We start from the raw sequence: 16565 nt of genomic DNA on the forward strand, positions 1-16565 counted from the left end.
ACTCGACCGGCCCAATAGGTGTGGTCTATTTGACGTTGACCCATTGCCCAAAATAAGGTAAAAAGGGGGGTTATTAGACCTGTAGGTCAATTCAACAAATACTATTGGGTAATATTATATGATCAATATAATGATAAAGTTGGCTATTACTGAAACTCTGTAGAGCCTAAAGAATCTTGGTGTATGTTGTCTACGCAGCAAAAATAAGAATTTACTCACCGGTAATTCTATTTCTCGTAGTCCGTAGTGGATGCTGGGAACTCCGTAAGGACCATGGGGAATAGACGGGCTCCGCAGGAGACTGGGCACTCTAAGAAAGAATTAGGACTACTGGTGTGCACTGGCTCCTCCCTCTATGCCCCTCCTCCAGACCTCAGTTAGGGAAACTGTGCCCGGAAGAGCTGACACAACAAGGAAAGGATTTGGAATCCCGGGTAAGACTCATACCAGCCACACCAATCACACCGTACAACTCGTGATAACTATACCCAGTTAACAGTATGAATAACAACGGAGCCTCACTGAACAGATGGCTCAGAACAATAACCCTTTAGTTAGGCAATAACTATATACAAGTATTGCAGACAATCCGCACTTGGGATGGGCGCCCAGCATCCACTACGGACTACGAGAAATAGAATTACCGGTGAGTAAATTCTTATTTTCTCTGACGTCCTAGTGGATGCTGGGAACTCCGTAAGGACCATGGGGATTATACCAAAGCTCCCAAACGGGTGGGAGAGTGCGGATGACTCTGCAGCACCGAATGAGCAAACTCAAGGTCCTCCTCAGCCAGGGTATCAAACTTGTAGAATTTTGCAAACGTGTTTGATCCCGACCAGGTAGCAGCTCGGCAAAGTTGTAAAGCCGAGACCCCTCGGGCAGCCGCCCAAGAAGAGCCCACCTTCCTCGTGGAATGGGCCTTCACAGATTTAGGATGCGGCAGTCCAGCCGCAGAATGTGCAAGTTGAATCGTGGAGCAGATCCAGCGAGCAATAGTCTGCTTAGAAGCAGGAGCACCCAGCTTGTTGGGTGCATGCAGGATAAACAGCGAGTCAGTCTTTCTGACTCTAGCCGTCCTGGAAACATAGATTTTTAGGGCCCGGACTACATCCAGCAACTTGGAGGCCTCCAAGTCCCCAGTAGCCGCAGGCACCACAATAGGTTGGTTCAAATGAAACGCTGATACCACCTTAGGGAGGAATTGGGGACGCGTCCTCAATTCTGCTCTGTCCATATGGAAGATCAGATATGGGCTTTTACAGGACAAAGCCGCCAATTCTGACACCCGCCTAGCCGAAGCCAAGGCCAAAAGCATGACCACTTTCCACGTGAGATATTTTAATTCCACGGTCTGAAGTGGCTCAAACCAATGTGATTTTAGGAAATCCAACACAACGTTGAGATCCCAAGGTGCCACCGGGGGCACAAAAGGGGGCTGAATGTGCAGCACTCCCTTAACAAACGTCTGAACTTCAGGCAGTGAAGCCAGTTCTTTTTGAAAGAAAATAGACAGGGCCGAAATCTGGACTTTAATGGAACCCAATTTTAGGCCCATAGTCACTCCTGACTGTAGGAAGTGCAGAAAACGACCCAGCTGGAATTCTTCCGTGGGGGCCTTCATAGACTCACACTAAGCAACATATTTTCGCCATATGCGGTGATAATGCTTTGCTGTCACATCTTTCCTAGCTTTTATCAGCGTAGGAATGACTTCAACCGGAATGCCCTTTTCCATCAGGATCCGGTGTTCAACCGCCATGCCGTCAAACGCAGCCGCGGTAAGTCTTGGAACAGACAGGGCCCCTGCTGTAGCAGGTCCTGTCTGAGAGGCAGAGGCCAAGGGTCCTCTGAGATCATTTCTTGCAGTTCCGGGTACCAAGTCCGTCTTGGCCAATCCGGAACGATGAGTATAGTTCTTACTCCTCTCTCTCTTATTATCCTCAGCACCTTTGGTATGAGAGGAAGAGGAGGGAACACATAAACCGACTGGTACACCCACAGTGTCACTAGAGCGTCCACAGCTATTGCCTGAGGGTCCCTTGACCTGGCGCAATATCTTTTTAGCTTTTTGTTTAGGCGGGACGCCATCATGTCCACCTGTGGCTTTTCCCAACGGTTTACAATCAGTTGGAAGACTTCTGGATGAAGTCCCCACTCTCCCGGGTGGAGGTCGTGCCTGCTGAGGAAGTCTGCTTCCCAGTTGTCGACTCCCGGAATAAACACTGCTGACAGTGCTATCACGTGATTTTCCGCCCATCGGAGAATCCTTGTGGCTTCTGCCATCGCCATCCTGCTTCTTGTGCCGCCCTGTCGGTTTACATGGGCGACCGCCGTGATGCTGTCTGACTGAATCAGCACCGGCTGGTTTTGAAGCAGGGGTCTTGCCTGACTTAGGGCATTGTAAATGGCCCTTAGTTCCAGAATATTTATGTGTAGGGAAGCCTCCTGACTCGACCATTGTCCTTGGAAGTTTCTTCCCTGAGTGACTGCCCCCCAACCTCGGAGGCTTGCATCCGTTGTCACCAGGACCCAGTCCTGTATGCCGAATCTGCGGCCCTCTAGAAGATGAGCACTCTGCAGCCACCACAGCAGAGACACCCTGGCCCTCGGGGACAGGGTGATCAGCCGATGCATCTGAAGATGCGATCCGGACCACTTGTCTAACAGATCCCACTGAAAGATCCTTGCATGGAATCTGCCGAATGGAATTGCCTCGTAAGAAGCTATCATCTTTCCCAGGACTCGCGTGCAGTGATGCACCGACACCTGTTTTGGTTTCAGGAGGTCTCTGACCAGAGATGACAACTCCTTGGCCTTCTCCTCCGGGAGAAACACCTTCTTCTGTTCTGTGTCCAGAATCATACCCAGGAACAGCAGACGCGTCGTAGGAACCAGCTGCGACTTTGGAATATTCAGAATCCAGCCGTGCTGTTGTAGCACTTCCTGAGATAGTGCTACTCCGACCAACAACTGCTCCCTGGACCTCGCCTTTATCAGGAGATCGTCCAGGTATGGGATAATTATAACTCCCTTCTTTCGAAGGAGTATCATCATTTCGGCCATTACTTTGGTAAATACCCTCGGTGCCGTGGACAGACCAAACGGCAACGTCTGGAATTGGTAATGGCAGTCTTGTACCACAAAACGGAGGTACACCTGGTGAGGTGGGTAAATGGGGACATGCAGGTAAGCATCCTTGATGTCCAGTGATACCATGTAATCCCCTTCTTCCAGGCTTGCAATAACCGCCGTGAGCGATTCCATTTTGAACTTGAACCTCCTTATATAAGTGTTCGAGGATTTCAAATTTAGAATGGGTCTCACCGAACCGTCTGGTTTCGGTACCACAAACATTGTGGAATAGTAACCCCGTCCCTGTTGAAGGAGGGGAACTTTTATTATCACCTGCTGGAGGTACAGCTTGTGAATTGCCACCAGCACTACCTCCCTGTCCGGGGGAGTGGCTGGCAAGGCTGATTTGAGGTAACGGCGAGGGGGAGACGTCTCGAATTCCAGCTTGTATCCCTGAGATACCACTTGTAGAACCCAGGGATCCACCTGTGAGCGAACCCACCGGTCGCTGAAGTTCCAGAGACGGGCCCCCACCGCACCTGGCTTCACCAGTGGAGCCCCAGCGTCATGCGGTGGATTTAGTGGAAGCAGGGGAGGATTTTTGTTCTTGGGAACTGGCTGTATAGTGCAGATTTTTCCCTCTACCCCTGCCTCTGGGCAGAAAGGACGCGCCTTTAACCCGCTTGCCTTTCTGGGGCCGAAAGGACTGTACCTGATAATACGGTGCTTTCTTAGGCTGTGAGGGAACCTGAGGTAAAAATGTCGACTTCCCAGCTGTTGCTGTGGAAACGAGGTCCGAGAGACCATCCCCAAACAATTCCTCACCCTTGTAAGGCAAAACCTCCATGTGCCTTTTAGAATCCGCATCACCTGTCCACTGCCGAGTCCATAATACTCTCCTGGCAGAGATGGACATTGCATTTATTCTAGATGCCAGCCGGCAAATATCCCTCTGTGCATCTCTCATAGATAAGACTACGTCTTTAATATGCTCTATGGTTAGCAATATAGTGTCCCTGTCAAGGGAATCAATGTTATCAGAGAGGGAATCAGACCACGCTGTTGCAGCACTGCACATCCATGCTGAAGCAATAGCAGGTCTCAGTATAGTACCTGAGTGTGTATATACAGACTTCAGGATAGCCTCCTGCTTTCTATCCGCAGGCTCCTTTAAGGCGGCCGTATCCTGAGACGGCAGTGCCACCTTTTTTGACAAGCGTGTGAGCGCTTTATTCACCCTCGGGGATGTCTCCCAGCGTAACCTGTCCTCTGGCGGGAAAGGGAACGCCATCAGTAACTTTTTAGAAATCACTAGTTTCTTATCGGGGGAAGCCCACGCTTCTTCACACACTTCATTCAACTCAGCTGATGGGGGAAAAACCACTGGTTGCTTTTTCTCCCCAAACATAATACCCTTTTTAGTGGTACCTGGGTTAATGTCAGAAATGTGCAACACATTTTTTATTGCCGTAATCATGCAACGGATGCTCCTTGTGGATTGTGTATATGTCTCATCCTCGTCGACACTGGAGTCAGACTCCGTGTCGGCATCTGTGTCTGCCATCTGAGGTAGCGGGCGTTTTTGAGCCCCTGATGGCCTTTGAGACGCCTGGGCAGGCACTGGCTGAGAAGCCGGCTGTCCCACGGCTGTTACGTCATCCAGCCTTTTATGTAAGGAGTTGACACTGTCGGTTAATACCTTCCACATATCCATCCACTCTGGTGTCGACCCCGCAGGGGGTGACATCACATTTATCGGCACCTGCTCCGCCTCCACATAAGCCTCATCAAACATGTCGACACAGCCGTACCGACACACCGCACACACAGGGAATGCTCTGACTGAGGATAAGACCCCACAAAGTCCTTTGGGGAGACAGAGAGAGAGTATGCCAGCACACACCACAGCGCTATATAAACAGGGATTTACACTACACAACGTGATTTTTGCAGCTATAATACACACAGTTTTGCGCCTAAATTTAGTGCCCCCCCTCTCTTTTTTACCCTATTGAGCCTGAAAACTGCAGGGGAGAGCCTGGGGAGCGTCCTTCCAGCGGAGCTGTGAAGAGAAAATGGCGCCAGTGTGCTGAGGGAGATAGCCCTGCCCCTTTTTCGGCGGGCTTCTCCCGCTCTTTATATTAATATTATGGCAGGGGATTTTTACACATATATAGTTTATTAGACTATATTATGTGTTTTTTGCCATTTTAAGGTAATCTAATTGCAGCCCAGGGCGCCCCCCCCCCCCAGCGCCCTGCACCCATCAGTGACCAGAGTATGTGGTGTGCATGGGGAGCAATGGCGCACAGCTGCAGTGCTGTGCGCTACCTTAATGAAGACCGGAGTCTTCAGCCGCCGATTTCCAGGACGTTCTTCTTGCTTCTGGCTCTGCAAGAGGGACGGCGGCGCGGCTCCGGGACCGGACGACCGAGGCTGGGCCTGTGTTCGATCCCTCTGGAGCTAATGGTGTCCAGTAGCCTAGAAGCCCAAGCTAGCTGCAAGCAGGTAGGTTCGCTTCTCTCCCCTAAGTCCCTCGTAGCAGTGAGTCTGTTGCCAGCAGATCTCACTGAAAATAAAAAACCTAACAAAAACTTTCTTTTCTAGGAGCTCAGGAGAGCCCCTAGTGTGCAACCAGCTCGAGCCGGGCACAGATTCTAACTGAGGTCTGGAGGAGGGGCATAGAGGGAGGAGCCAGTGCACACCAGTAGTCCTAATTCTTTCTTAGAGTGCCCAGTCTCCTGCGGAGCCCGTCTATTCCCCATGGTCCTTACGGAGTTCCTAGCATCCACTAGGACGTCAGAGAAAGTGCATTGGGTCTAGTCACTGTACAGATAAGGTATAATCAGATTGTACAGAGTGCCAGTGTTTGGATGAATTCAAGGAGGAAAGATACGCAAATGGTGATTCTGCGCTCTGTGTTAGGCACAGGGTATGATATCCAATGTGATTCTACTACACTTGGTATTCCCAGGTGGTCTCCCATCCAAGTACTCACCAAGCCCAACACTGCTTAGCTTCCAAGATCGGAAGGTTTTGGGAGTATACAGTGTGGTGTGATAGTCGAGAGATGACACACAACTCAGGGATCACGGATGAGAGTGCACCTATTGAGTAGCTTAAGGTGGAAAGTCACATCCAAAATGGAAAAGGGATAGCCGCAAAAAAGGATCTGCTGCCAGCAATAGACAGAGGGAATGCGTCATGCGGTCCCAACCGGGATGACCGCATCATGCCCTCTGAATCTTCAGTGAAAGTCTATATATAAAAAAGGTGGGAAATGACTAGAGAGACAGTGGATTTATAATGCAGAATACAGGGAAGATTGAGCAAGTACAATTTAGTGTTAGTTTCAATCTGAACTGTGGTTGATCAGTGCATACGATTATTGGTATAAACTAAAAGTCCTGGGTTTAACACATAATGGGTCCCCAGGAAACAGTAAATGTATATGCCAATAGGTTAAGCTATTAGGAAGATAAATTAATTACAATGCATAGGCATGGTTAATCAGTGCATATGCTTATTGGAATACATTTAAAGTCCTGGGTTTAACACATAATAGGTCCCCAGGAAACAGTAAATGTATATGCCAATAGGTTAAGCTATTAGGAAGATAAATTCATTACAATGCATAGGCATAACAAGTATCATACAACAGAATCACTGTAAGAAAGATTCATGGCATATGGAGAATAGAGTTTAGTGGATACATAATTGTGTACCAGTCTGGTTAGGTCCAGATCAACGGGTCACCATAATCCTCAGAAATCCAAGAGTCAGCCCAGTGGAGGAAAATGCGTTTCGCCCGTGGACCGGACTTGATCACTTCCGGCACGGAAACATACTCTGTGCCTAACACAGACAGCAGAATCACCATTTGCCTATCTTTCCTCCTTGAATTCAGTACAATCTTATTATACCTCATCTGTACAGTGACTAGACCCAATGCGCTTTTGCTGCGTAGACAACATACACCAAGATTCTTTTGGCTTTACGGAGTTTCAGTAATAGCCAACTTTATCATTATATTGATCATTTAATATTACCCAAGAGTCATTATTGAATTGACCTATCTACAGGTCTAATAACCCCCTCTTTTACCTTATTTTGGGCCAAGGGTCCACGTTAAATAGACCACACCTATTGGGCCGGTCGCATGCTCCCTTAATTACACAAGATTTTGGACCTTATATATAGTCCTTTTTTAAAATACATGTGCCGTATATGTTTTGTTGTGTGCTTCCTGGATATACCTTGACATTATTTTATTGATTAATTAATAAAAGTTAATTTTAAAGTCCTATCCATATTGTACGATTTTCTGATAAATAAGAGTGCACCCAAACAAGAGTCTTTTTTCTTTTTTTTCTCTCTCTCTCTTTCTGATGCATATTCGTGATTCCATACACATCAACCCTCCTAGTATTATATAGTATTCTACAATGTCAAGGTGGCTGCAGTGATTGTCAGTCCAGTAACTTCTTTCAGAGGAAGCAATTTTACACCAAGCTCCCCTTGTTTCCCCAGTGCTATTGTTTCCTCGTTGGCACAATCACATAGTAAGCTGGCACCAGTTACTCTGTTACTTTCCTCTATTAAGCAATACCCTGACTATGTAAAACAACAGGTAACTGTATGAGTGAGGATTGCACTTTAATCCCATAGTCGTTTTCTTTCGATCTTAAAATAAGGTTCTTAAGTGATGTTTGAAGAGAGACTAAAAACAGCATTGGCCATAAGACGACCCAACATGGAACTCCTTGCCTTAAAATCACAGATAGCTTGCAGTATTGCAAAACCTATTGCATCATGGAACAGAGAATGGACATAAACATTCACCAGATGTATCCTTCTCGCCAAAAGGCAGCTGAGGACACTAGGGTACCTGTATGAAGACTGTTGCAGAGAACAGAGGTTATAAAATGAAAGTCAATATCTGGTATGAGAGACCATAGCAACCATTTAGCCTAGCAACTATTTCCTTTTACACTAAATGTGCCACATATACAAAGGTTGAGGCAAAAGTACTTAGAGGCTCAGCATGTGACTGAATGGAACAATGGCTATTTGAAACACCTGACATATCTGCTTATACATGATTCACATCTTCAAAGTACCATGTTTTAAGATTACATAAGGGTGAAAATCTGTGTTCTGGTCATTACACTATGAAGATGCATTAATCACAACTGCACTGAAAATGCAGTAACATACCAAAATCTTATTCATGTATTCCTATTTTACCTGGACATGAAAGTTCAGACAGAATGTTGCCTGGTTAAACTGCAGTGCTCTACAGACCTTTTTCACAACACTATGACGCAGTATCACATAAGCCTTGCTTGAAGTTAAAGCATGCATGGCACTAACGAAAATCCTTCACAAACCTCAGTCACTTAAAAGTATGTAGATTTTAAAAGTGATTAATTACCCTGCAGTGCAAATGGTCATAGCGCCACCTACCAAAATTATTTTTTTTAACCCACTGGAGACTGGTGTACAGTATATCTAACATTCTAAAACCGTTAAAGGGTTTATCGCTCAGTCTGAAGTGACTGAACACTATTCAATTGTTTTGGATGCTTAGCTGCACTTATTGATGATTGTTACTCCCACCTTCCTGAGGTTTGGGCCTAGGTGCAAGGAAAAGCTACTTAATGTGGCTAATCCCGTGTATTTGGGAACAAGAATTCACCTGTCGCGGTCAGTGCGGGCCTGATCACACACAAACAATTGAATAACTGTCACTTTAGACAGGAGCTATGGGAGTAATTAAATAAACAACTGAATCGCCCACAGCAGGGGTGGCCGCCGCATGCGGCTTGGCCGGCTCCTGGCCACCGCTGCCCCCAATCCCCAGACACACGCACGCCTCTCCGGCAGCAGTGTCTCGCTTCTATTCGGCGCCGGCCCGTGAGCCAATCAGTGCTCGCAGACCGGCAGCTAAGGCTCCTGATTGGCTGCCGGACCGCGAGCTTTGATTGGCTCAAGGACCGGCGCCTAATTCAAGAGAGACACCGCCGCCAGAGAGAAGCAGCAGCAGCGCGGTGAGCGGAGGGCAGCAGAACGGGGGAGGGGGGTCTGGTGAGCACTGTGGGGACATGTGTCTGTACTGGGGGCATAGCAGGCACTGGGGGTGCATAGCAGGCACTGGGGGTGCATAGCAGGCACTGTGGGGACATGGGTATCTGCACTGGAGGCATAGCAGGACCTGGGGGAGCATGGCAGGCACTTGGGGGGGGGGCTTAGCAGGCACTGGGTGGACATGGGTATCTGCACTGGGGGCATAGCAGGCACTGGGGGGGCATGGCAGGCACTGGGGGGGGGGGCTTAGCAGGCACTGGGTGGACATGGGTATCTGCACTGGGGGCATAGCAGGCACTGGGGGGGCATGGCAGGCACTGGGGGGGGGCTTAGCAGGCACTGGGTGGACATGGGTATCTGCACTGGGGGCATAGAAGGCACTGAGGGGGGCATAGCAAGCACTGGGGGGGGCATAGCAGGCACTGGGGGGACATGGGTATCTGCACTGGGGTCATAGCAGGCACTGGGGGCACATGTGTATCTGGCACTGGGGGCATATCTGGCACTGGGAGCATAGCAGGCACTGGGAGCATAGCAGGCACTGGGGGGACATGTGTTTCTGGCACTGGCGGCATATATGTATCTGGCACTGTGGAGGCACCCATTTTTTGGCGTTTTTATATATATGTGGCACTGTACTGGGACATTATATGTATCTGGCACTGTACAACATGATGAAAAACGGGGTTATGATATGAGGTCATACTTCTACAAACGTCATACCGAAAGGTGTGCACACAAATAAGGGGTGTGGCTTTGTGACAACTAGGCCACGCCCTCATATTTGCGCACGCGCATGATAGTGGCTCTTGGTCTTGACTACAGATCTTTTCTGGCTCTTTGCCCCTGACTGGTTGGCCACCCCTGGCCCACAGTCTATAAAGTGCCTTGAGTTCTTTTGGAGAAATGTGCAATATAAATAAAATTATTAAATACAGATAAGACTTTAAATTTACCATCTAGAAGAATAGTAGTTAATAAAAACAAAATATCACAAAGGCAGCTAAGGAAACTGAAGCAGGAAGTTAACTCTTACTTCTCCTGGACAGTTTACTGTGCCAGTCTCATAGCTGAATTAGCCTAGCTGCAGAACTGTTCAAACATAGTGGAACTGAAAGGCCAAATTTGGGATTGTCAGTTCCACAGTACAACAAAAATCAGACAGTCTAAAAGCAGATATATATAAAAAAAAAAAAGTAAAACTTATATATGAAAAACTTGTTAAAAAAATATATAATAAAAAAAGACAGCATTTGGTACTAGTAAACTATATGGGCTCATCTCAATGAAATTGGCTTTTCATTCCTGGGATGATTTGGTTTGATTGAGCCAAGTGTTGCAGGAGAGCAGGCCCGGCGACAGGGTGGTACAAAGGTTACCCCCGTCCCGGGCCCCGAGGTCCTGAGGGGTGCCAATGTTCACAGGAACAACCCCACCCCCTTCCCGATTACCAATGCCGGCTCCCGTCAGCAGGGCCACGATTTGCGGTTGTTTAGGGGGCGGGGGGCCTAATGCCAAGAAGTGTCCGCCCCCATGAGAGATGTGTTCTGTAGTCAGGTAATGTCTCTCCAGCTTGCTCTCTCACCAACAGTCTCTCTCCCTAACACTGTTTCCTCTCTCCCCGACTCACTCTCTCTGTCCGTGACACACTCTCTCTCTCCCTGAGACTATGTCTCTCCCTGACACTCTTGCTCTTTCTCCCTCACACTGTCTCTCCCTGACACACATTCTCTCTCCGTCCCTGATACTGTCCTTTCTCTCTCCCTCCATGATTCCGCCTCTCTCTGAGACTCTCTCCACCACTCTCCCTGACACTTGTTCTCTCTCTCTGACACTGCCTCTTGTTGACTCTTCCTGACACAGTCTCTCTCACCCCGACAGTCTCTTGGCCTCCCTCCCCGACACGGCCTCTCTCCCTCCCCGACACGGCCTCCCTCCCCGACACGGCCTCCCTCCCTCCCCGACACCTCCCTCCCTGACACTGCCTCCCTCCCTCCCCGACACTGCCTCTAAGACTCTCTCCACCTCTCTCCCTGACACTTGGTCTCTCGCTCTTTGACACTCCCTGATACTGTCTCTTTCACCCTCTCTCCCTCCCTGATACTGTCTCTCTCTCTCTCTCTCTCCCCCTCCGTGACTCTTCCTCTCTCTCTCTGATGGTGTCTCTCTCACCCACTCTCTCCCTGACACAGTCAGTGTGAGAGAGACACTGTCAGGGAGAGAGGGGAAGACTGTCTATCTCTCCTTGACACACACTATCCCCCCTCGCTCTATCTCTTCCTTTATTTTCCTGACACTCTCCATCTCTCTTGCTCCCTTCTTTTTTCTCCCTGACAAACTCTCTCACCTCCCTCTCTGACACTCTATCTCACGCTCCTCTCTGTCTGACACCTTTTCTCTTTCTCCAATTCCCTCTTTTTCCATTAAACCCCCTCTCCCTCTTTCTCTGACCCAACCCTCTCTCCCTCTCTCATCACTGGTCAAGGGGGGCCCCAAAGTTATCAGTGTATCGGGCCTGCAGGAGGGTGAAGTACCAGGCTTTTCTAAGTGGCAGGCAATCCATTAATGATTATTTCTCTTCATCTCCCTACCTAACCGCTCCAAATGAGACTCTTAATGCGGGCACAGTGCCTTTACAGAATGTTTCTTAGCCAATATGAAAAGACTTTTCTCAGCTGTCACTGGCATACTGGAAGAGAAAGCCGTTACATGAGTGCATGCTTGCTGGCTTTTTACACAAGTCACCCAGGAGATGTGGGGTAACGTCGCAGCATAAGCTGTGTCATGACCCTGCAGACGAAGTACAATGCTGCAATTGTGGGGCTTAGTGGAAAAAGGGCACATGCAACATTTATATGGATACTGAATTTTTGCTGCCATCAAGTAGCTTCTGCCATCCAGCAATTTATATAGTGGTATAGACTCCTTCGCGCTGACTTAATTAAAACAGCAAGTTATCAAATAATACGGGTCACCTTACCCAATACAGATACTGTATGTAATTGGCATCCAATAAACAATTGCGCTTCAATATATGTTTAAGCAAAAACCAAAATGTAGCGGGATACTTATCGGATAGTAGTTCCATGCGTAATCATATATTCAATACGTGGCTCCAAATACAGAATGGGGGAAAAAAACAAAAAACACTACACAATACAGGTTGAGTATCCCATATCCAAATATTCCGAAATACGGAATATTCCGAAATACGGAATTTTTTGAGTAAGAGTGAGATAGTGAAACCTTTGTTTTCTGATGCCTCAGTGTACACAAACTTTGTTTAATACACAAATTTATTAAAAATATTGTATTATAAGACCTTCAGGCTGTGTATATAAGGTGTATATGAAACATAAATGATTTGTGTGAATGTACACACACTTTGTTTAATGCACAAAGTTATTAAAAATAATGGCTAAAATGACCTTCAGGCTGTGTGTATAAGGTGTATATGAAACATAAATGCATTCTGTGCTTAGACTTGGGTCCCATCATCATGATATCTCATTATGGTATGTAATTATTCCAAAATACGGAAAAATCCCATATCCAAAATACGTCTAGTCCCAAGCATTTTGGATAAGGGATACTCAACCTGTATTGTAATATTGCACAGTCTACATTATAAAAAACAACTAGTGCTCCAAAGAAGGGAATGTTGTGCCACACAGATGTTAAAGTTCAATCAACACACGTGTTCTCCGCAGCTTCACTGGAAATTCACCACGTGTATTAAGAAAATAAACAAATGCTTACATGGTGCTTACAGGTAAGCCTGCTGTGTATGTGCACATAAACGTTTCTTTTCCCCGTCACTTGGAATTTCAAGTAGGATGATAACTAATAAAATTGTCCAACATATATTAATGTATTTGTTTGTGAATTTGGCTTAAGTAAAAACTGTGAGAGCCAACTTTGATAAAGTGGGTATTAGATGACATACATACTGTGCACTCTGTGACACTTTACCACCTCCCACTCGTGTGTTTCATGCTCAGTAACACAGCTGGCACTATCAGTTTAGAAATGTGTTTGTCATTGGATTTAGTTATCTGTTAAATCAACATTACCATTACATGAAGCACTGCCAATTTATGAACTACTGGCAGTACCTTAAACTTCACACTCATGTCACTAACAAACTCATTAATCAGGACCGACATTGACACATATAGATCCACTATTTTAATTAAGGACACATGCGAGTCACAATCATTATTACCCAGGAGAAACACACTACAATGTCTGCTGCAACATCTTTAAAGATACACACAAATAAAATGAGGCTATTAGCAACCTATACAGAAGGTGGAGTGCTGGTTCTAGGACTATTAAAGAGCAATACAAATAAAATTAAGATTTTCATAATCTTCGCTAGAGCACGGAAAGCTCTCTGAATACAGACTTTTGTAGATTCTAAAGGGGGGTACTCTGACTAGATTGCTTAGATTTTAAACATGATCGCTCCGTGTGTATGCCCCACAGCGGTAGTGATGCGCAGCCCCGCGCATTGCTATCGCTGGTGCTAGATTGGCCTGCATGCAGGCCAATCTAGCAGGTCGCTCATTTCACCCGCAGGGTGAAATGAGCGGCCCCCCGTCTCCTCCGCACGCTCAGCACACATTGCGCTGTGCGGAGCGGTGGGAGAGATGTGTGCTGACCCTGCGGGTGAAATGAGCGGCCCCCCGTCTCCTCCGCACACATTGCGCTGTGCTGAGCGGTGGGAGAGATGTGTGCTGACCGGTTCGCTCATCACACATCTCTCCCACATCGGCCTTTAGTTATCCAACATCTATAGTTGTTAATTATTTATATTGCTCATGCACGATTCCGCAGGGCTTTAAAGATACGTTTAGCTCTCTGTAAACGCACTTCTTTAGCAAAGCCTACAAGCTCTCCCTACCTGAGTGGGCGTACACTATATTCCCACTCACATGGACAGACATAAACACACACTAGGCTTACATTTGTCAGAAGCCAATAAATCTACCTGTATGTATTTGGAGTGTGAGAGGGCACTGTAGCACATAGAGGAAAGCCATGCAAACACTGGGAGAATATACAAACTCCACACAGATAGTGCTTTGGTAAAGTAATGCTAACCACTATACCAAGTCTGCTCACCTCACCACAGGTTCTATTTATAAAACTATCAGTTTATATATTTTCTGATACAGACAACCTAAATTCCATAATATTTCTCTGGACAAGATACGGTCGTTAGGTTGGAACGGTAACCTGTGCCGAGTGAAGTGGTAGCGGAGCGAGGCACCTTGCCCGAAGCACTAATTGGGGTTCCCCGTCACTTTACGAAGAAAAAAACACCAAAAACAGTCCAAAAACACATGTCGACCTAGTACATGTCGACCTAATGCCCATGTCGACCTAATAACTGTCGACCCAACGACCCATACCCCTCTGGACACAGTAGTATAAGACCTCTGGAATACTATTTTGCCTTGAATGCAGACTCTTTCCCTTGTTGCCCTTTCTCTGGTGGGACGCACTACCATGTCCTGTAAGACTATAAAAGCCTGCAGTGCTTCAAACGCACTCAGTAAACGCACTTGCTTAGCAAAGCCTACCAGCTCTCCTGTGAGAGAGAGGTGACATTTATGCGCAGACAGCAATATCAGAATTGTATATTGTATCAGAATATATATAAAGAAATGGTTTTATTTCAACTAGATGGATCAATAGCATATGTTCTATATATGACCTTATGTCTGCACAGAAGAATTAATAATAATCTTATTAATTATTATTATTATTTATATAGCGCTCTTTCTCCAATAGGACTTAAGGCGCAGAACAGATACATAGCATAACATAGTACAGAAAATAATGAAGTACAGAACAGCTTTTCATAAAATACAGAAGCGTGTAGATACTAAAAGGGACATTATGGAAATGCTTGAGTAAACAGGAAAGTCTTTAGTCTACTTTTCTGCGGGGAAGTGAGTTCCATAGAGTCGGAGCCGCATGACTAAAAGCTTGAGCCCCAAATGAATTACGGGAGATTCTAGGTACTGCTAAAAGTTCTTTATCTATAGATCGCAGTAATCAAGTGGGGCAGTATGAGATCAGAAGCTGCTACAGGTACCTTGGGCTCTGGTCATGTAATGCTTTTAAACTTAGTAAGCCAATCTTGAAGATGATTCGCCATCTTACAGGAAGCCAGTGAAGGGAGTAGAGGATGGGTGTTATGTGGCTAGAACGGGGCTGGTTGGTTAACAGCCTGGCAGCTGGGATTCGCACCAGCTGTAAGTGGTGCAATTCTTTTGCTGGGAGACCAAGGTAGAGGGCATTAGTCTAATCCAGATGATACAAATGCATGTATGACTTTTGGCAGATCATCTGAGGGAATTAAGTGCTTGATTCTGGCTATGTTCCTCGGGTGAAAGAATGAGGATTTGATTGTGGCTGATATCTGATGTTTAAGTGTCAAGCCACCATCCAGGACAATGCCAAGATTCAACACACAATCAGTGGTTTGTAATTCAGAATCCCCGAGTGTAAGTCCAGTTGGTTGGCTATGTTGCAGTCTTGTCCTTTGATGTTGCGGTCCTCTGTTTTATCCGGGTTCAGTCGCAGCCAACTGGTGCTCATCTACTACTGGAGCTCAGCTAGACAGTCATTTAGGGTTGCTATTGGGTTATCAGTGCCCGGAGCAAAGGACAAGTACAGTTGTGTATCATCTGCATAGCAGTGGTAAACCAGGCCATGGCGCCTGATTATTTCACCCAGCGGGAGCATGTATACTGCAAAAAGCATGGGGGATAGTATAGACCCTTATGGGACACCACATGGCAATGGCACTGATGGTGATGAGTATACTCCAGACGATACTCTCACCTGCCTGTGAGAAATGATTTGAACCAGCTTAGGACTGTGCCATCCAGTCCACAACAATGTATCAGTCGCTCAATCAGAAGCCCATGGTCCACGGTATCAAATGCTGCAGAGAGATCCAGAAGGATTAATATTGAACAGTCACCTCTGTCTCTTGCCATCAGAAGATCATTTAACACACACACACACACACACACACACACACACACACACACACACACACACACACACACACACGGGCTGTTTCAGTGCTATGTCTTCTCCGGAATCCTGATTGGAATAGATCATAAATATATCATGGGTTGTCAGGCGGGTTTCCAGTTGATTTGCAACCACTTTCTCAATAACCTTTCCTAGGAAAGGAAGATTTGATACCGGTCTGTAGTTGGTCATGCAGTTGGGATCTAAAATAAGATTTTACTTACCGGTAAATCTATTTCTCGTAGTCCGTAGTGGATGCTGGGGACTCCGTAAGGACCATGGGGAATAGACGGGCTCCGCAGGAGACAGGGCACTTTAAGAAAGAATTAGGAATACTGGTGTGCACT

The 16565-nt window shown here is 46.7% G+C and overlaps 1 protein-coding gene and 1 pseudogene across 1 annotated transcript in view; both read right to left on the bottom strand.

Moving 5' to 3' along the window:
- The window catches only part of MLXIP (MLX interacting protein), a 173083-nt gene that overhangs the window by 80181 nt on the left and 76337 nt on the right, over nucleotides 1-16565 (bottom strand). The window lies entirely within an intron of this gene.
- Nucleotides 6025-6143, bottom strand: LOC134933629 (5S ribosomal RNA; annotated as a pseudogene).

This window comes from Pseudophryne corroboree, chromosome 1 (genome assembly GCF_028390025.1).
Source record: "Pseudophryne corroboree isolate aPseCor3 chromosome 1, aPseCor3.hap2, whole genome shotgun sequence".
NCBI lineage: Eukaryota > Metazoa > Chordata > Amphibia > Anura > Myobatrachidae > Pseudophryne > Pseudophryne corroboree.